Source organism: Dromaius novaehollandiae, chromosome 4, assembly GCF_036370855.1.
Source record: "Dromaius novaehollandiae isolate bDroNov1 chromosome 4, bDroNov1.hap1, whole genome shotgun sequence".
Classification (NCBI taxonomy): Eukaryota; Metazoa; Chordata; class Aves; order Casuariiformes; family Dromaiidae; genus Dromaius; species Dromaius novaehollandiae.
Window position 1 is genome coordinate 55,291,450 of NC_088101.1, and position 20,163 is coordinate 55,311,612.

Here is a 20,163-nt window from a genome sequence, read left to right on the forward strand (position 1 = left end):
CCATCTCCATTTCCTCTCAGGGAAAGGGAAGTAGATAAAGGATAATGAATGGGACTGAACTGCTTTGGGCAGTGATGCTTACTGCTCATTAGGAAGGTGTTAGCTGCCCAGTACAGCGGAATGAGGCAAGACTGGGAAGTTCCCAAAGCTTTACTGCAATTAGGCAGTCCCTTCAGCCTCTGAGAGATCAGTATCTACCTGTGGTATCCAGACTTCATTCGACCTAGGTGGTAACAAAGTGTTTTCAGAAATCAATGACAAGTTTAGTCTTTTTCTAAGATGTCACTTCTAAGACAGATTCTTCAACACATTACTCACTTCAAAAGGGTAACTGGGGCAATGCGTACTGACTCAGAAATATAACTTACTGTAGTACTGTGGCTCAGCATGCCTCATACTCAAACACTAACCTACAGAAGTAAACAAGGTAACAGCTGGGTGTGCCTTTTGGTGGCAGCATTGTCCTAGATAAGCTTACAGTGACCGCAATCACACTACTAAAAAGGATCTTATTCCTAATCCTGCATGACAGGGAAAACCTCACCTTTTCCTTGCCATTGATCTTTAGCACAGAGAGGAACACAAAACAGGGTAAGCAAGAGAAAGGAACAGGAATTGGCAAGGGACGGTGTCTCATACCTTTTGACAAGCAGTTCCAGTATTTTTATGCTGTCTCCACACTATCACCATCTTCTCTGTCACTACTTTCTCCTTTAACCACTGTAGTCTAAACCTGTCTTTTCCTACTAGGCTGTTGTGGTCTCTGTGGCTGTTTGTGCTACCAGCACTGGCACTGCTAAGTACTCCAGCACAGCTTGACTGGCGCGGGCTCTTCTCAGAGCCTTCTCAGAGAGGCATACTTGTCCGATTGGGAAATGGTGGTTTTGGTAATAGAGTGGGCAGTCAATCAAGGAAGTGACCTCTCTTAACACTTTGCTACTGACAGAGCTCACAGTGCTTCTCAGGCATTTCTGAGGCATTTCTCTTACGTTCCTGAGGGCAGAATTAGTTGCCTGCATGTCTTTGGACTCAAAGGACAATAGGCAAGTAGCAGTCGGTCAAGCTGGGATGAGTTGTTCAGGGAGTTCAAACAGAGTAAGGATTCAGTCCTGAGCATTACAGAGCTTAAGTACAGGAAATTAGTGATACAAAACCAAAAAGGAAAATGCACTTGCGCTGACCAACAGTATGCAGTTATTTTCGAGTAAGGAGAGGAGCAGATCCAACCCACTGCTTCTCCCACGTGCGCAAATCTGTGCTCTACTTCATTTCCATGTGCTCTACTTTACAGAGACATTTGTCACAAACAAACTGTGGTGGCTCTCTGGCTCTGCATACACTGGGTCACAGCACTTCTGAAGTCTGTTTTGGGCTAAGTCTTTCTTTAGCTACCAATTCACTCTATAACATGGAAGATGTCTCCAACAGCTCTCTGAGAAAGGGAAACCCCAGTCCAACTGCCTCAGACTGTTCAGTGTTTATCCAGTCCTGCCCAGGCCTTCTTTGACCATATTCCTACCCAGAATTCCCACACTGCGCACATTTTAACTAATAGTTTTACCCCCTTCAACAGCATGCAATAAATAGAGACAGACAGGGCAGGAGGACAGCTTGGACCACAGAAGAACTGGACTGATGTATTCAACATAAGGAAAGAAAACAAAAAACTTTCTCACCTCTCATGAACATTTTACAGTATTTGTCAGCATATCTGAACAAGCACAGATTCTTCTCTCATCCCTGCTGTTCTTTATTGCCTTGTTTCTTTTTCTCTAAGGTAGCTGCTGATAGACCCTTCTTCTTCCTTTCAGTCTTTCCTAGCCACTCTTAAACTAGATAATTTACTGCTTGATCACTGCTCATCTGAATACTAATCTAAGAAGATGAGTTCAGTCTTAAATTCATACCGGGACTGTCTTTATAGTGCTTCCATTTGAAAGGATGACCAGGAACATTTAATGGCCTCTTCTAATAGCAAAAGTTTCTGGACAAAAAGCCTGTAAATATATACACAATTCAAGGAACACAAAGCCTCCATGTGCAAAGTTTTTATTGCTCTTTAAAACTGCTTTGACTACTTCACAGTCATGTAAAGTCTACCACTTTTCCAAAATATTTTCCATATTAAAAAAAACAACAGCCTTCTACTGCAAAACAAAACACAAATAATAGGTTGATATTGAGAGAACAGATGTGTGACACAGCAGAAATCTATCATAGTTAGTCTGTATTGTACTGCACTCTTCTATTCAAAAATAATATTTTAATTAAATTATATGAAATAAGTGGTTGAAATCAGTACTCATCAAACCCTTGCTGCAGGTGGAAAAAACAAAGCTTTTGATTAAACTACCACTGTGCCACAGTTGCAAGCCAACATTTCATACTAAATTTTCCATTAAAAGTTCTAATAAAAAAGATAAAAATATCTAATACAGAAAACAAGTGTTATAAAGCAATATAAAACTTCTGAAAGTTGTTAAATTATTCTCAAGATGTATGCTTACAGTTTCCTGAAGCATAAGTAATTTAGAGATATTTTATTTCTTACCTATTAAACTATTTTGTTGATCTCATATTATATATTATAACATATTATAACTGTCAGATGCAGTAGCTTATATTCTAAATAGCGTATAAGTTATGGTGAAAATACTTTAAAGCCTCCAGAAGGTTTGCATTATATTCAAAATGGGGAAATATATACCCATACACATTATATATGGATTAAGTTAGATTCTTTCTTCAGCTCAGTTTCCTGCAAAAACCTGTAAAAGTTGTGCCAGCATTTTATATTTTCCAACAGTAGAATTTAGAAAAAAATGTATTTGATCTTAAATAAATTTAGCCTAATTCAAAGTTTCAGTATTGCATTGATTAGAGCTGGTGCAATAATATATGAAAGTTAAATATTCACCTCAGAGTTTAAGCAAAATCGTATATAGTCTGTGATTCCATGTGTGTACATACATGCACACACTAGACATGATTTTAGATGAACTGCAACTTCTCGTGTCATAAAAGTTGATGCTGTGCCCAGGACTTTCACAGAATTTCTAATGTTCTGGCATATTTAAAGTGATATATTTAAATGCTACTTAAAACCCCCAAACTGGAAAGCAGCACCTGCTAGAGAAGTCTGATACGCATAAAATGGAAAAGGAAAGATTCACCTCCCAAAAGAAGAAATACCTTCCCTTTAACCTAAGAAGGAAAATGTAAATTACAGCTTCTATAGTAATACATAAATTTGCATTTAGTCAGAGACACAATACTGCTGTAAGGTACACTAAAGTTAATATTGCACAGCACAGGTCTTGCTATTCAAAAAGCACATATGTGAAAGGTAAAGCTTCACATGATAAGCTACATTGTTTTCAGGCTACTTCCTTTAGCAGTAAACTTTATTACAAACCTGATTCAGGGCAGCTTCTGCCGGGCAAACTTCTGCTCCTCTCACCAAGTCCTGAACTTCTGTATTCTTAAATGTAAGCGTAATGGTGCAAAGTGATTTTATTAAAATATTTGCTTTAAAAGCAAGCTGTAGGTGGTGCGTGAGCTGCTGCTGCGCGGGGGTGGAGGCTCGCTGCGCCAGGCGATTGGCGGGCTCTAAGCTGGCTAGCTATTTGCCCGGCCAAGGCGGGCAGCGAGGGAGAGGGAAAGTCTTACTGCTGCTCAGATAAATGAAGTCCACTATCTTCACGACATAAAATCTACTTAGAATACCATTTTCTGCATTTAAACAAGCAGACGTGTGTTTTCATGCGACACACAACGGTTGTGAGGGTATCCCCTGTACATCCACAGGGGAGTCCTTCAAACACCCCAGATTAAAAAAAAAAAAAAAAAAATTGGACGTCAAACTGTGTCTCCCACTGTGAAAGCTAAGTTTTCCCGGCTTTCACATTTGTTGCCCTTGTAATAAATAATCTGACTTTGAAGTATATTGAAGGGTACTTTGCAACACTAATCTTTGAGACTAGAATCCAATAGCACAGCATGTAAAATGTTTTTGCTGAGTAATTTTTAGAAGAGTAGAAATAATTTGAAAAGTACTGCTGTGGTTAGAAACAACACAGATCAGAGTACATTAACAGAGCCTGGTTAGAGACCATTCCCCAGTTCTGCTGAACTGTGGTAGACACACCGTATAGCTTGTTCTCCTTTATGTGGCTTGAAAAGGAAAAATGCTTAAGACTGGAATTAGAATAGTCCAAATATTCCTGTGACACAGCCAATAAATAAACCTCACTTTCTTAAAAATTAGCTTCCAGAATAAACTAAACTCCAATGAATACAGCTGTATTTTTATTACTTCCAGTGGCAGACAAACCCACCCCAGACATGTAGTAGCATTTCCAGTCAACATTATTTGTAGCACATTGTTTCTCTTAAAACACTTGTGTTTCAATAGTCCTTTTTCTGTTCAGAGAACACTGAAATAGGAGCCTTGCTGGGAAAAGCCATATGCTTCTCTTCATTAAAAGATCTTTCTTAAGAAAATATGCCAATAAAATGGAGAAAAACATTAAGGACTGTGTCAGTGCCCTCTGCAACTTGCTCTCAGCTTTCAGTTTTCCCTAAGTGCAAAGTCTGCCACTGTTGAAGGAACACAGAAGGCCCTTCCTCCATTTCCCTGGAAAAATCCTACTTCCCATGGCCACACACAAAGGACACGGATAATCCTTCCTTAGCTGTCCTAGACCCAAAGAGAGCACCTCCAAAAAGAGAGTGCTCCACAGGGGTGGGTCGTATTTCAGGACTAGGAGGCCAGATGCCATTTCTTACTTTATCCAAGGCTATTCCTTTCTTAAAGGGCAAAAAGGTGTAGAGAAAGAGAAGGTCCTGTTCATTAAAGCTCTAATGATACCGACACTCATGCTTCCCCTCATGCTGACCTCACTCCCATTAAATACGAACTCTAGCTTCTTCCCAAATAAGCCTTTCCCACTTTTGAAGTCAAGGGAATCTCCTTGTTGCTGTAACTCCACTTTCCAGCAATCCCATGTTACCACCTGCGTTTCAGACATTTTTTCTGTATTTCAGGCCTAATTGCCAAAAGCCAGTTATCACCCTTCTCCTCTCATGTTCCTCTTTGCTATTTAGCTTAAGAAATACCCAGTCAGAAGAAAGCAACATGGAGAAATTATGTTAGGAGTGTAAGCTGTTAAACAGACAATGTTTCTTGTGTGGAAATATGCAGAAATTGTTCTTAAGGAGCATCACTCTGACCCATGACAATATCTAGGCATTTCTTTCTCTAATTCATCACCCTCTAGGAAGTCCATGAATCACTTGAAAACTTTCCAGGTCCTGGATAATTATTCATGTGGATTTTAGTTAACTTCATCAAGGTCAATTGTGAATCATTTCCAACCATGTAGATCCATTAAAAATTGTTGTTAATGCAAAATTAAGTAATTTATTGCTTAATTTGCCTGCTAATATACCTTATAAGTTGGAAAAACATCCCTGCCATTTTGAAAAAAAATTAGTTGCTTCATCACCTGTTGAATACACAGACCTTCTTCTACTTGACTTCGAAAAGCTGCCTTCCTAAGGCATACCTTCCCCACAGTGTCAGTCCAGGCTACCCCCACAGAAGAGCTCAATGTGAGGGTAGCCTACGGTTAGTGTTTTGCTTTGATGGCTTTCTAGTAGACTCCCGCAAGGTTCACGATGATGTAACTGTACTGGGCTGCTCTATGAATTTATTCACAAAATACTTTCTGTCTCACCTGGAGCTGGAATTGCTGTCTGTGGTATCACCATGAGAACATACTTCACATGAATAATTCCCAGGTGGCTTTATTAATTATTAATACAGACAGTTTGGCAGGCAAAAGCAACAAAAACCTAAAACATTTTGCAGAAAGAACTCTTAAAACAAATGACATTAAATATTCAATATCCAAACCTCAATATCCAAACCGCACTGATTTTTAGGGCACCTCATCAAATACCCTCATCTTCTGGCTAGGCAGCAGCACAGAAAGAAGATTTCTTGGACAGCATCTGGGACGAGAGCAACATTATGCCATTGTCACGTTTCTGCTTTTCAGTGTGTCACAGATTTTTGTATCAGTAAAAAGATACTAATATACATATTTAAATATATATCATTACAGAGGTTGTCATGAAGCGCCCATGAAAGTTTTGGCAGATACACAGGCAGGATTAGTTCTAGCAACTGGAAAGGCCTGGGAATCCATCTGAGACTACAGAAGAACACATATGAGTGATGTTGCTGCTGAAGTGAAGACCTGTGAAATTTAATGCTTAAACTTGAAACTTAAATTAACTCAGTAAAATTAATAAGGTAGTTCACACTTCCCATAGCTCTGATTCTAGAATTCTGCAGATTATGAAAAACTATGTTGCATCCGATTCCAATATGTTGATGTAGGAAGAGGTTTTTTTATAACCACTAGCAATTACTTTTTAAATATGGCCTGCAAAATATACAGGTGATATAGATGTGCAACCAGCAGGAGAATGCACCCAGATTTAAAGATGGAAAGTTGAATTTTGTATTTCAAAGAAGATAGAACAAGCTTAAGAAAGCGGTTTAATTTCAAGCGTGCATTTCTGTAGACATGTTAATTCCCTATAATCATAGTTCTTCCTATAGGATCTACAAAACATCTATAAAATACTTTATGGACACCTTATATACAAGCACTGTTTGCACACATTCTAAAACCTTTCACACTGTGCAGAATTAACACAGAGCCATCCAAGACATGTTGTCATATTCACAGAGCAAGACAAACAATTCTTGGTATTAAACACACAAACCTGGTGAGCCAATAGCAAAATTCCAAATTATATCACTGGGGTCAGGACTTGATTCAAAATAAGGACTTTGAGCTAGGAAACAGGAAGAAGTAGACAGTAACGACAGAATGTACTAACCCTTTCTTGACCAACAATATGCAACCACAAAACAAGATAAGGATTGTTCACACTTTTCCATAATAAATGTTTTAGGGACATTCTTTTTTAATTCCCTGTGTCTTTTTTCCCTATCCACTGCAATCTCTGGCATTCTCTCCATTTATTCAGTGAACAATCGAGAAGAAAAAAAATTACCCACTCTCTTATTATTCCACAACAGAACACAATTGTATACTTCTTAGGTAAATTTACTCCCCATGCAAAATAGAAATGTAACCAACAAATTCTTTCTCTAGTTTAGATTTAATTGCATGTGCTATAACATACATTGCAATGCTTTTATTTAGATATTTTATCTACTTTAAAATATAAAACAATTCAGCGCATATGCACAATCAGGTTACTAGAGTTCGAAAAAAATACATTTACTCACTGAAAACTGGAAGATGAGGCACAGGTATTCATTCATCTGTGTAATTATGGCATCTCCAAAACTTTCTTTGGCATTATTTCTAATTTCTAATTGTGAGGCACTAGATGCTCTGGGTGTGACGTGGCAGCATCAGCATGGGGGTACGTGAAGGCACGGGGACTAGTGGCATACTACAGCAGGACACCAAATCTGAGGCACTTTGGACGAGACTGAGCATACGCACTGGTATCTGGAGTGACCTGTCTGCAATAGCGTATACAGCCTTCATCTGTAATTACTGCTGCTCTCCAAAGAGGAGCTGTGGTGCACCCACACGGCTTCTACATTGCTTCCGCTGGGAGACCACAGGCTGGCAACAACCCAGAAACTAAGTTATCCGTCAGTGTAGACAAACCGTACGGATCCTATTAGGACACAATTCTCTTCCCTAACTTCCTATAATATTCTGAAAACAGTTTATATATCTAAGTGACTTACGCATGGAACATACCAAACAAATGCTCTCTAGTCCACTTGGGCTCCCAGTTTATTTTCACTTACAAATCCAACTGTTTTGACCAACAAAAGTATTGTACAGCTTAGGCTCTGGCTTTAGAGACTTCTTTTCTCCTCCTTAGCAACTATATCACACTTGGACTAATCTAATATGGCTCATCCAATAGTCCTCAGATTTGTTTACCCTGCCAAAGGATTTTAGCAGCACATTCTCTCCCCAAAGAATCTTATTAGAAATTCTCTTCTTGCTATGAAACCACTGGCCACATTAGAAGCAATGAATTGAAAGAGAGAACTATTTTATGTTATTTATTTTGTTTTCCTATGGAAGGCTCCTTCCAGCATTTCTGTTATGCTGTCAGGAGTGTCTGAACATATTTTCATTGATTTATGCAAAAATTTATGCCTAAGGAATGGTTAGAATTAAAAAAAAACCCTAAATCCCAGTTTATTTGTGAAAAGAAACACTTTCTTAGACAAGCAAAATACAGTGGGAGCCCAAACAACAAATTGTGTCTGATAAAAAGCTTTTCTGCTCTTGACTCTGACTTTTCACATAGCTAGAGCCTCCCAGAACTCAGGCAGTAACAGGCCAAAAGCCTGTTATTTTAAATAACTAAAGGTTCTCTAACTTTGCAAAAGTGTATCCATGTGCTTGCCCTTTCAGCTACCCATATTACATTAAAAAAAAAAGTTAAACATGAACAAAAGTGCTTGCAGCATTGGGGCCTAAGTCAACCATTACAATCTCTGACAGCGCTCTGAATGAGGTGAGCTGCCTGGCCTTGGAAGCCAGGACTTTACAGTCGACTGTAACAACTGTAACTTTCGACATTCACAAGGAAAAAGTATGACATGGCTTGTACAGGCTGTATGAATCTCACAGGGCTGAAGATGTATTAGTATTCATGCATTCATTAGCACTCATCCATTCATTTGTATTCAAAGATGGCTGGTTTAACTACATGAGTCAAAATTAGTAAAGTTACACAATCAGAGAGACAGTTTGCAAACTAAAATACCAGAGGAAGAGTATAACAGGAGTAGCTGTATATTGTTTTAACAAACAAGGTTTTGATTTTTAACTGCAAATAAAACCACATAGTAAGAGGGCTCATTTCTGCATGTTAGAGAGATCTAACAAGGAGGGTAAATAGACCTGGTCAGGAAATTTCTGACTATATGACTGGAAAACATCAATTCATTGAAGTCTAATACTCCCATAAGAATATACTAGATTCAAAGGAAAATAAAATTTAGAAAGATGAGGGTCCAACTAACAGAGATCTGTGAGCACATGTATAGAGTCCCAGAAGTTCTATACCTTGGGTTAGTCTTCATAGTATTAAGAAAAATGGATCTGTAGGTTATTTATATATAAAAATAGAAATCCAGGTTCTTCCAAAGAAAAAAAATCAGTGCAATTTGTGTGCTAATCTAAATAAGATGAGCATAAGTCTGTAAGAGTAAAGAATCTTTATAAAGCTCTACAGTAATATAAGCTAACTCTAAAATGTTATGACAGAATCATTTTTGATGAAAATAAATTACGATTCCACACTTAAAAAGGGCTTTCTATTTACTAAAGTGTCAGATAATTCAATGTTTATTTCAGACTGCTTTTCATGGTTTAAGCAGATTACTGAAACTACTTCCCATAGAATCGAGTACAGACAGAAATAAAGTCATCACTTACCAATTCTCTCAACTTTTAATAATTCTTTCACTCTGCATTAAGAAAGAAAAATACCTCAAATCTAAACTTTAAGAGAAATGTAATACAGCCTTATAAAAATAATCATATACTATTAGACTAATATAAGCATGAAAACTAAATCTGCTAACCTGCATTTCATATGTAAGAAGGGTTACATTAGGCACACATTCCTACTAGTTTTTTTGACCCTGGAATGAGTAATTTAACCCAATATCAAGCATGTCCCAAGCAGTTACTAGCTATCATTTGTTGAATTCTAAATATTCCCAAGGGATCTAAAGAAACTGTTTGTAGTGCTGACTCATAGAGCTGTCCCCAAGTCTAAAATCAGAGTTTTGCAGAAGCCGTGTAGAAGGAATGTAACTATTTAAAGCCATACTCTAAAAAAATCCACACATACTTTTTTGGCCCAAATCCCTGTCTTGAATATAGCATACACATAAATAGCAAGTTTAAAGAGAAAAGACTGTAATGCATATAAAGAAGAGCCAAGAAAGTCAAAGTTAAAAGTAACACTTGATGTGCAATTGAAAATATAGTGTGATGCCATGTTTTGCCAGGACTGAACTGGAAGTTTCACATCCCGCAGCCCTGGGACAGGAGCACCAGACACGGGTCCATGTTGCGGCTTGTCGAGGAGCAGCAATGAGGGCACGCAAGCCAGCCGAAGTGCAAGGATGCTTCTTAATCAGATGCAAGAAGCTAAAAACAGTCTTTTGGTAAGAGCAAAACGTCACTAGTTTTAGGATATGGAATTACCCCAAAAAAACACTAATACGCGAAGTGCTTGCCTGCGATGTCAGGATGATCTCCCTTCTGACAACAGTCCAAAATGGACACTTAGGCCAAATACATGCTAACATACTATGAGCATGTATTTTCCCTTCTAAAGGCAACTTAAATGTGTAACTAGGTGCATTTCATAGTAATTTTCCTAGCTTATGTAAATGCAAATACTATTTTTAAATAGTACTTAAATCTCAAAACTTAAGACTCATGACTTAAGAACAAAATTAAATCCCAAGCCTTTTCCTGCTGAAAACTGTATTGATTTGCAGAAAGCTGGTGATTCCCTAAGACTGACTTAGCTACTGATTTTAAAGTAGGAACCATGAGAACCCTTTCAGCTGCCTGAACTCCAGAGGTGCATTCTGAAATTTGTAAACAGTCTACATAATTTTTGGAATAGCTTCAGCTGTGTGCTCCTTTGGGAAACAGTTCACCAGCACAAAAAGTAGCATAATTTAGTGATGTGAGAATGGAAATTAAGCAAAGAACTGATGAGTCACCTCACTTCCCCCCTCCCTGCCTATCCTCAGCCCCTGGTTTGCTGCAAGTTCTATCAGCCTCTTGCTTAGGGAGGTTGCTTAGTCCCATCCCTGGGTCACAGCACATTTTTCTCGCAGCCAATTTGATCAGTGCACCATACACTTACAGGCTCCAGTGAATCTTTTTGTTTAAAGAGACAGGCTGCATAACTTAATTTTCTGTATCAATTTATTGAAAATTATTAAAAATAACTCAATTTTATACAAAAATATAAAAGTGGGCTCCCCCTCCCCCTTTTTTTTCTATGGAGGCCAGAGAAGGAACAAAAAAGTATGGAGGAGAGGGAAAAGATGAATGTATCTAATTTAAGACCAAAAAAATTCATGGATGAACTGAAAATAGCCTAGCTTACAAAATATCATGGAGAAAGGGAAGGGAGGAAATTCCTACTACACATCTTACTTGTTGCTATCTGCTCTTCCATGGGACATGGAAAAGATTCCATTTTAAATGGATTACAAAACACTTTCAATACTAGATGTAGCCCTGTGAAGCATTTTTAGAATCAGAACGTCTCCCCCCACGCAAAGCCTGAAACGCATATCCACCGTGGCCACTTACTTTCATGCTCCATTTCTATTACAGCGCATTCTCCTGATGAAAATGAGGGCCTCCAACAGTAACAGTGCCTCCTTCTCTCACGTGGAAAGGATTTTGCCATGCGTAATTGTTCTCCTTGCGTAGGAACTTTATCTCTTTTTCCTTGTTAGAATTAGGCTTTTTTTAACGAATGACTTTCAGATAATACAGTGTAGGCATTTTTAAAGATTCAAACCATAGCAGAAATTACAGCCACCTCTTTGTCTACCTCCTTGTTAACTTCCCTGTCACAGAAAAACTCGGAGATTCAAGAACAAGTAATATTCTTTCATTAAAATATCATTTGAAAAATACATCTGATGTCAGTTAGGATAAGAATTAGGTCTGCTAATCAAGGTGTCACAACTTGCTCAGAATGGGACATCTAATTAAGTAAAGTATGTGTTAATTATCCACCAATTAAAACACTTTTTAAAAGGCAAGTTTGCCTTTTCTCACTTACATAAATCTGAGAACTGGATTCACTGAATTCACATATCTCATTTATCTTAAGTCAAAGACAAATTAATTTAAGATAGTTTTACATAAAGGTTTCTACAAATCTCCTTGGCAGACAAATACTGCCCTGAAATAATTGTATTTAAGGTGGGATCCATCACTGGATTTGTAACAACTTTTAATGTTAAATCAGAGAAGTTTTTTGCTTCCATTCCATGTGAAAATGTAGTTCTCTGACGTCCCTAACACCATTCGTAGGTACCTTTGAGGTGAAACAGAATGAGTATGTTAAGTGCACTGGCTGTCATTGCTTATAGATCAAAACTATACAAAACAATATGAGCAGGGATAGGTAGTTCACACGAAATAAATAAGCTGTCTCTACAAGGTTTAATCCTAGAAGTGTTAAACAGCGTTATTTTCTCTGAAGTGGTGCTAAAACCACTCAGCATTTCTTGAGGGTGCTTTGCACGCTGCAGAATCAAACACTTCTTCCAAATATGAAGTCCTCAAAATAATAAGCTTGTAAAGTCTCTATAGCAACCTCATTACACAATGTTATCCTTTGACATTAAATGTAGACAGTCAAGCCAGACACTCTGAATATAAACTATCCACATCAAGATCATATAAATCTTAGCATCCAACATTATTTATAACTGAGGCAAACTAATGCCAGAGAGTTCCCTTTTCATTCTTGGCTTTAAATAGCACCACTACATTTAATGCATCACGAACAGAGCTTGAAGAGCACTATAACCTTCAACTAAATAATTTTCTGAAAAGGTTTTCAAATTTGTCAGTATTTTTGAAGCAAGTCAATAAACAGTTTGACTGCCATACCATCTCACAGGTTAAACATGACTGAGACTTTAAAACCTAGCAAAAACCAACACTGACCTATCACACACTGGGGCTTGATCACAGATTTCCAGGTGGCCGAGTGAGGGCTGCGGGCAGTGCCCCGGCGGTAGCCCAGGCGTGTGCTGCAGCCTTCCACGCAGCCTGCACTGCCGTGGGCTGAACTGCTCCGTTTGGTCACAGAGTATAGCCCTGCACATAGCAAGGGTCTGTTCAACAGCTTTTGAAGAGACATAGAAAACCCTTCATGAACTTCCCTTGACAAAGACGCAGGCGTGGTTCTCTGTTCTTTTGCCTCTTACTCAAATCACAGCCACGCAGGACAGTTGCATAATCCCGGTGAAGGCTGCCGCTCCCCAGACCTACGCAGAGCTGATTGACTGCATTCAGCTTGAAACACGGGCAAGTCTGCCTGGGGAAATCAGATCTTCTCTTGGCATAAATCCAGAACAAGTTTAGCAATAGCAGCAGAGCCATTTCAGCAGAGCATAAAAGGCGTGCAAGGTAGCACACGTGTAGGTTCATACAAGGATGAATATTCTGAAAATATTAAATGACACATGAAGAAGACAAGCACCCCAGACAAAGCACAGCTTGCATGCATGCACATGTGCATCTGTGTTTCCAGCCAGACACCATGGTGGTTCTTTACTTACAACTTTATTTCCAATATAAGTTGTCTGGAGGGTATTAAAAAAGCTAGCAATTTAGCAGTTTTTCTAGGAGGATGTCCTGCTTGTAAAAATTAAAAACCATCTGAACATTAAATTGCATTTACTGTACCTATAAAGCTAACTGGCAGGGAGGCATAAGCTACATATATGTTGCTTGCAGTAAAATACTTGCAGTGCCAACCAACGCACTAGCTACAATAAATCCCTCACAACCGTCATTTCAGGACAGTTTGGATTAGACAGCAACCACAGAGTGATAAAACAGCCCATCTCTTCCCCCACATGAAGATTTAGTGTAATCCAGTTTTCCAGTTTCGCTCTATTGGGCCCACAGAAAAGCCATAAATTTATAACTTTTAATTCCGTTTCACATTTTGTGCCACTCCCTCCCCTCAGCCACTTTCTTCCCTTGCCAGACCTCAATGATCCTGAACAGCATGCCCAACTTCTGATCAGGAAGATCCAGGGAAGCCATGTAAGTATGATGCCCTTTAAACATCCTCCTCTAACTGATAATTATTGAACATTAGCAACAGAGAACATCAAGCACACTAAGTTACCAAATTATCTCATATTTGTTCTTTAACTCAGTGATCACATCTTTCTTCTTTTGTATTTTCCATTAATTTAAGTGAAACAACATGCTTCTCCCCTTATTGGTTCCTAAATCAACCACTCGTTTCTAAATGTATACAAAAATTATCCCTATCTCCAGTCATGCTGTGAATAATCAGTGGGGGAAATTCAACGAAATACTAGATTCTAATACAGCCAATTCTATTTTCTTAAAAAAGAAATCCCAAACCTATTAGCCAGGCCATCAAAAGTATAGACACTGCAAATAACTAGACTAGTTATCACCAAACAGGTTTCTTCAGTACTTCCAAATATTCTGTGGGCTTGTGTGTGAGCGTGTGTGGGCGTGCACGCATGTGTGTGTGCATGAGTGCAAACCATGGCATTTCTTGGATTTGCTTTTCAGCATCTACTAAGCAAAAGGATGGCTTATTTCTGGGTGGCCCAGCCTTCACTGTTATTACGGCTGGGCCATATTTTTGGAATAAATCTGTGCTCCTCCCTCACTTTCTCATGAGCTTTGCAGGCAATGGCAGTAACTTGAGCTCAAAGTGCCTGTCTGTGCAATACAGGATCTGGGCACAAACCACTCCTCACTTGCTCAGGGAGAAAAAGGTGGCCAGGACAGATTCAGTATCTCATGGGCCAAATCCAGAAAATGCTTCGCTAGTTAAAATGCAACTATCTGGCATAACCTCACTGGAAATTACAGCCAGGAAAGATATCTCATTTTACTGACTGCTTGAAAAAAAGCACCTCACATTTAACACCTGCTTGTTTAAGACAGTGATTCGGATACTCACGATCCATGTAGGCAAAACTTTGGCAAAATGTCACAGAAATGACTTCTAATTCTAAAATGCCACGACTTGCCCTTACTAGTGCTAGGTGGAATATTTCACTAACTTACTGTTTCTAACTAAATCTGATTAATAGGTTCGTACCATTTGTAAATCATAAAAGTTTTCATAATGCAATAAATTTTTGGCAAAAAGATTTGGCACAATTACATATTCCTCCTATAAACACTATTAAAACATAAAGCTTTAACCATCTTACTCTAGCAATGGATACTAATATGATGGACTTCGGAAGACTACATTTTTTCCACTGTGATTTCTGTTATATAAAATTAAGACAAAAGATGCAAAATCCTGCATGCCTAAACAAAAAGCATTGCTAGCTAGTGTAAATGATAACCAGCTCATCAGCAGGCATATTTTGGCCTTTCTCACCTGTGTATTGTTTTTCTTGCTGCCAGAACACACCTTTTTAGCACACTGTCAGACTCCTACTCTTCTGTTTTGGTCCCTTAAAACACAATCAGCAATGCAGGTACATTTCTTATGCAGAACTCCAATTTCCAACAGCTGAAGAGGCTAAAGCAGAACCAAACTCTCCCTGTGCTCAGACAGATGCCCATTTCCAGTTACTTTCTTTTGCTCTCCTTTGATCTTTGACTTTTTCACATTACACATCCATAATAAATTCAAAGCTTCATTTTTTTTCCTGCCCTCTTAGATTATATGCAAAGATACAAAGCTTCAGCTTAAAATCTTTTGTGTACCCACTAGAGTGGCCTAGATATCTTTTGCACCCAAATATCCTTCCCTTTGACTATAGCCTCTCATGAAAACATGGCTCTTCTAGCATTGAAATACCATGTATATCCATCTAAATATTTAGCTTGCTTTTTAAAGGTAGTGTGCAAACAATATCACATGCCAATAATAAGTTTCAGGCACATCATCAGTTGGTGCCAAGGTCCATCTTGGAACATGAAAAGTGAACTGGATGCATTATTAGTAAAATTAGACCCAGGAAAAACTTTGTAATCTTCCAGTAAGTTATTTTTGACAGCTACTAAGAGATGCCAGGAAATGCATTACTGTTGAATCAATGATGAACTGGAATTGTGCTGATCTTGTGACAAATCCAGAAGACAAAGGTGGTCTGACGTGATGAGTGTTCGTCAAAAAGTAGTAGAGTTCCATCTATTTCAGTAGAGGTTGAAGCAATCCCATGAGCATTTTAATGAATTTGAAACTTTGCTCAAGTAAAACAACTTTTACATGCCTGTATTTTCCTCAATGGATTGGAATATCAAAGGCCACCACATAATGCAATATATTAAAATCATGAGTTTTAAGTATTCATTTCAAGAATAAAACTTACCTCAGAAGAAGTAGAAAAAAAGGAATCTTTTAAGAGCGCTTTTTAAACCTAGAGCACTGCATTAGAGTGAGTGAAAGCTGGGCAATTCATCAAACAAGAAACTATTTCTGAGACATAGTATGAAAATGTCCTCAAAAAGTATTTTTAATTAATGACAATTTTACGCTAGGAGTCCTTTGGCTCAGTTCCAAAAAATTCTAAACACCGACAGAAAATAAAAAACAATTTAGGAGTACTTTGATGATAACAGAAGGAAAAAACAGTCATACTTCTTTGTTTCTCCACTGAAATCTAGAAATAATAAGCCAAAGTAATCTAAATACCTCTCGTTTCCCAAACTTGATATGGCCTTCTCAAACAAAACATCCAGAAATCAATGACTAGCACTGAACTAACTCAAAACATTGTCTATCCATATTCTAGTAGAAAGAGAATAAAGAAAAATGAGCAGTTACCAACCCATGCTTCACCCACAGGTAACAACATGAATTTTTCAGGTTAGTGGGCCTGAGATGATAAATAACTTTGAAAAAATATCCTTCTCAAAAGTCATCAATCTAGAATACTGCAAATATGCAAAGCCTAATTAAATAACAAAATAACAAGGAAGCTTGGAAATCCAAGGCAGGAAGTCTGTGTCTTGATAAAAGCATAGGGAGGGCAAAGAGCTCCACTGGACTTCTTGACTTAAGCATGACTCTACACGTAATCAGCAAAGTTTCAGTGGTGTCTGAATTAGACATAGTTTTGGTGCTGGTCAAATACAGTTTTAATAATCTATCATTATATGCACTGAAGAATTTCCTGCTAGCACAAGGATTAAAAAACAGACTTGAAGATGTGCCGTATGATCCACATTTAATTAATGGCATCTTTGTCCATTTTAGGCAGGAATTTCCTTAAAGGCTAACTTTCCCTCCTTTCCCAAAGTCCGTAAGTATGAAACTCTAAAGTACAAGATAGCATTAATGAAATTTGATACCTTGCTATAGCATTGCAGATGCTAATGGAAACAAATCTGTCTATATTTACTTTCCCTGTGAGTGAAGGTAGCAGCGCTACCTTCCTCATGTGAAACTCTCCCATAGCACCATACAGTCCTAGTCATCCACACTCTCATAATCCTTAAGGACGGTCTATCCAGATGCTGACAGACTACAGCCTCTTGTTGACATGATGTTGAAAGAGATCTTTGAAAACTCTTGAGAGTTGAAGTCTGAAAAATAAAAGAGGTGTTTTTCTAGCCATACATCATAAATAGATATTTTTCTTTCTGAAATTTTCAATGCAACTTATTCTGCATGACAAGTAAGGCTGAGCATTAACTAGGTAATCTTTTAAACAGGATGGCTATTATTTAAATAGGATGGCTATTTTAAATAGGATGACTTCACAGGGCAACAATGAACATATTTCACTTACTCTGAAATTCCTTACAACCATAAAGAGAAATGAAAAAATCCCTGAAGCACTGGACCTTCAAAGCTCACCTTAAAGAGGTGGTTGCTCTGATAGGAATAACAAAATCAACCACAAACAGGAGATAACTAAGGGACAGACAGGAATATTTAAAATGCTTCTAAAAGGATGTTTTAGAGCAGGGAGCAGGGTGGATTGTCCAGAGTATAAAAGCTTAGTTTACCTTCAAGAGCATGAGTAGGCTCAGCACTGTACTGCAATGGTCTATCTGGAACTGAGGAGATATTAAACCAAAACATGAGAAAAGGAGAAAAATACAGTAGAGCTACACAGCCCAGAGAGCAAGCAGATGAAGGAAATTTTAAAGACCTAAAAATTACTCCTTCAGAATACAGACTCCTTTATTTAATTTTTGCTTTGGAACGTAACTTTGTTCTCTGCTGTGATAGCTATACAAGTGGGTGACACTAGAAATTTTGCTGTGACCGAGATATAAATCATCCAAACAGGCAGAAAGTGTTTCTGAGAAAGCACAGAGAGCTATGCTACCATTGCATGCCTATCACCAGAAAATACACATTGGGATCAGTGATGCGATGACAATATCATGGCTCCTTCAAGAGTTAAAGGAATTTCATATTCTCTTTCATTCTAACTGTTCCTAAATATGTATAGTGCGGGCTCTGAAAAACACCTTAAAGAACTATTTCATGCAATGAAAGTTTCATTCTGTTAACAGATTCTCTTCAAAGAAAACACATAAATAAAACATGGAAGTATTATTCAATGGGGAAATTGTTACAAATATGAGTCTGGTGATTCCTAAAACTTAGCTTAACTCAAATTTATTCATACTACCTTTTTTTCCTCCTCTTTCTCCCGCAAAGGACAAAAGGCCAATCAAAGTAATGTTCACAGTCATGACTGCCTGAAACTAAAACAAAGCACATTCTGAGAAACTTGTGTGAAAGAGAATAGACGGATTCTGAATGAATATGAATAATGTTCACAAGATTTCTTTGTTCAAAGGTTATCAGACTGAGTATATGGCATACAAAGAAAGCACAAGTAACAAGCACATGTTGGATAAAAGGCTATTTGGAAAGCACAAAGCAAAACAGATGAGAAACCCAGGATATGGAGGAGTTAATTTTTGGCATTGGTATGCAGTCTGAAACTGTAGAAAACTTCAAAGAGAAGCCAGTGACAGTTTGGAATAGGACCCCCCACCCCACCCCACATCAAATAAACAGATAATCTCCCTAACAATATAACTGGGTATTACATGGGCAGTTACTGGTATGCTTGGTTTTAGACTTTAGCCACTAATTATTCCTCATGACATATATCAATCGATGCACACAGACAGCGCAGATTATTATGCAACAGAATGTGCATTCTACTGGGAAATATTTTGAGCGCTCAGACGAACTGAAAATCTTCCTGTAAAAAAAAGCCCACCAACAAAAATAGCTGGGCTGTAGCTGATGAGCAGTTTTCTTTTCATATCTGTCAGCTTCTCAGATTATGAGCAGAACTTTGCATTATAGCTAAAAGTAAAATGACTTGGTGACCCCATCTGTTTGGATAATTCTTGAGGCTGATGTGGCTCAAATTGACGGAACTAATTTGTCTGGATAACAGCTTTACAAAGGTTCAGAAAAGTCTAGACATTTTCACTGTGGGAAAAAAGATGCACAATCACTTTTATACAAACTTTAAAAATAATATCCTGCAGTCATCCTTTTATATTGCAAATTGTATTTCTAAAACCGACAGCAGATAAACTAAAGCAGTTGAAAGTAACTGTGTTTATACAACACTAGAAGGTTTCAAGGGAGGTGGAAACCTTTTAATTCAACTATTTTGCAAGAAATGACACAGTAAAAAAAAAAAAAAAAAAAAAAAAAAGATCAGTTATTGGCTCCATACACTTAATTTTTAAGGTAGGTGAAATTTTACCAAACAACATGATTTAAAAGTTATTTCTCAAAGAACTAGTTAACTATGTAATTTCCTATCCACACTGACTGAGGCTCAGGCAGAAGCATTTTAAGATTTGTGGAAAGTTTGAGCACAGTTTTTAGGATCCTAGCACAGTCAGACTAACTACAGAAGGGAGAAAAAGGAGAGGAGAGGGAGACAAACATTTTATTCGTTTTACATGGATCTCCCTCACTGTAGCTACAATTTTAGCTTATAATTAGGTTTTGAAACATAGCTCCAATGTACTTTGGCTGTACTCCACTCTGGTTTGCCAAACTATGTTCCAAAACTGGTTTAACTGGAACCATGTTTAAACACTGCTGCCAAGCTGTTTTAGCTCCAGAACAGGAGGGGAAGGAAGAGTCAGCATTTATTTCTTTAAAAAAATAAAATATTTAATTCTTTATCCTTGATGCAGAAATTCAAACAGTTATGCGTAATCAAAAGGACTGAAACTCCTTCAAAATTAAGGGCTTTGTTATAAAAGCACTTGAATTTACTACAGATTGTAGCCACATGGCAAAATCATTTCCATAAACACACTTTGAGTCCCATTTAGTAAA

The 20,163-nt window shown here is 37.9% G+C and overlaps 1 protein-coding gene across 3 annotated transcripts in view; it reads right to left on the reverse strand.

The window, feature by feature from the left end:
• The window catches only part of SLC7A2 (solute carrier family 7 member 2), a 59,730-nt gene that overhangs the window by 23,102 nt on the left and 16,465 nt on the right, over window positions 1–20,163 (reverse strand). Inside the window, exon 1 of one of the 3 annotated variants that reach the window (XM_026104609.2) lies at window positions 3,416–3,567. The exons of 1 other annotated variant lie outside the window; for it this stretch is intronic. The gene's annotated coding sequence lies outside the window, so the exon portion shown is untranslated. Of the gene's footprint in view, window positions 1–3,415; window positions 3,568–20,163 lie in introns of those variants that run through there. One more of the 3 variants, XM_026104608.2, reaches the window with a different exon arrangement.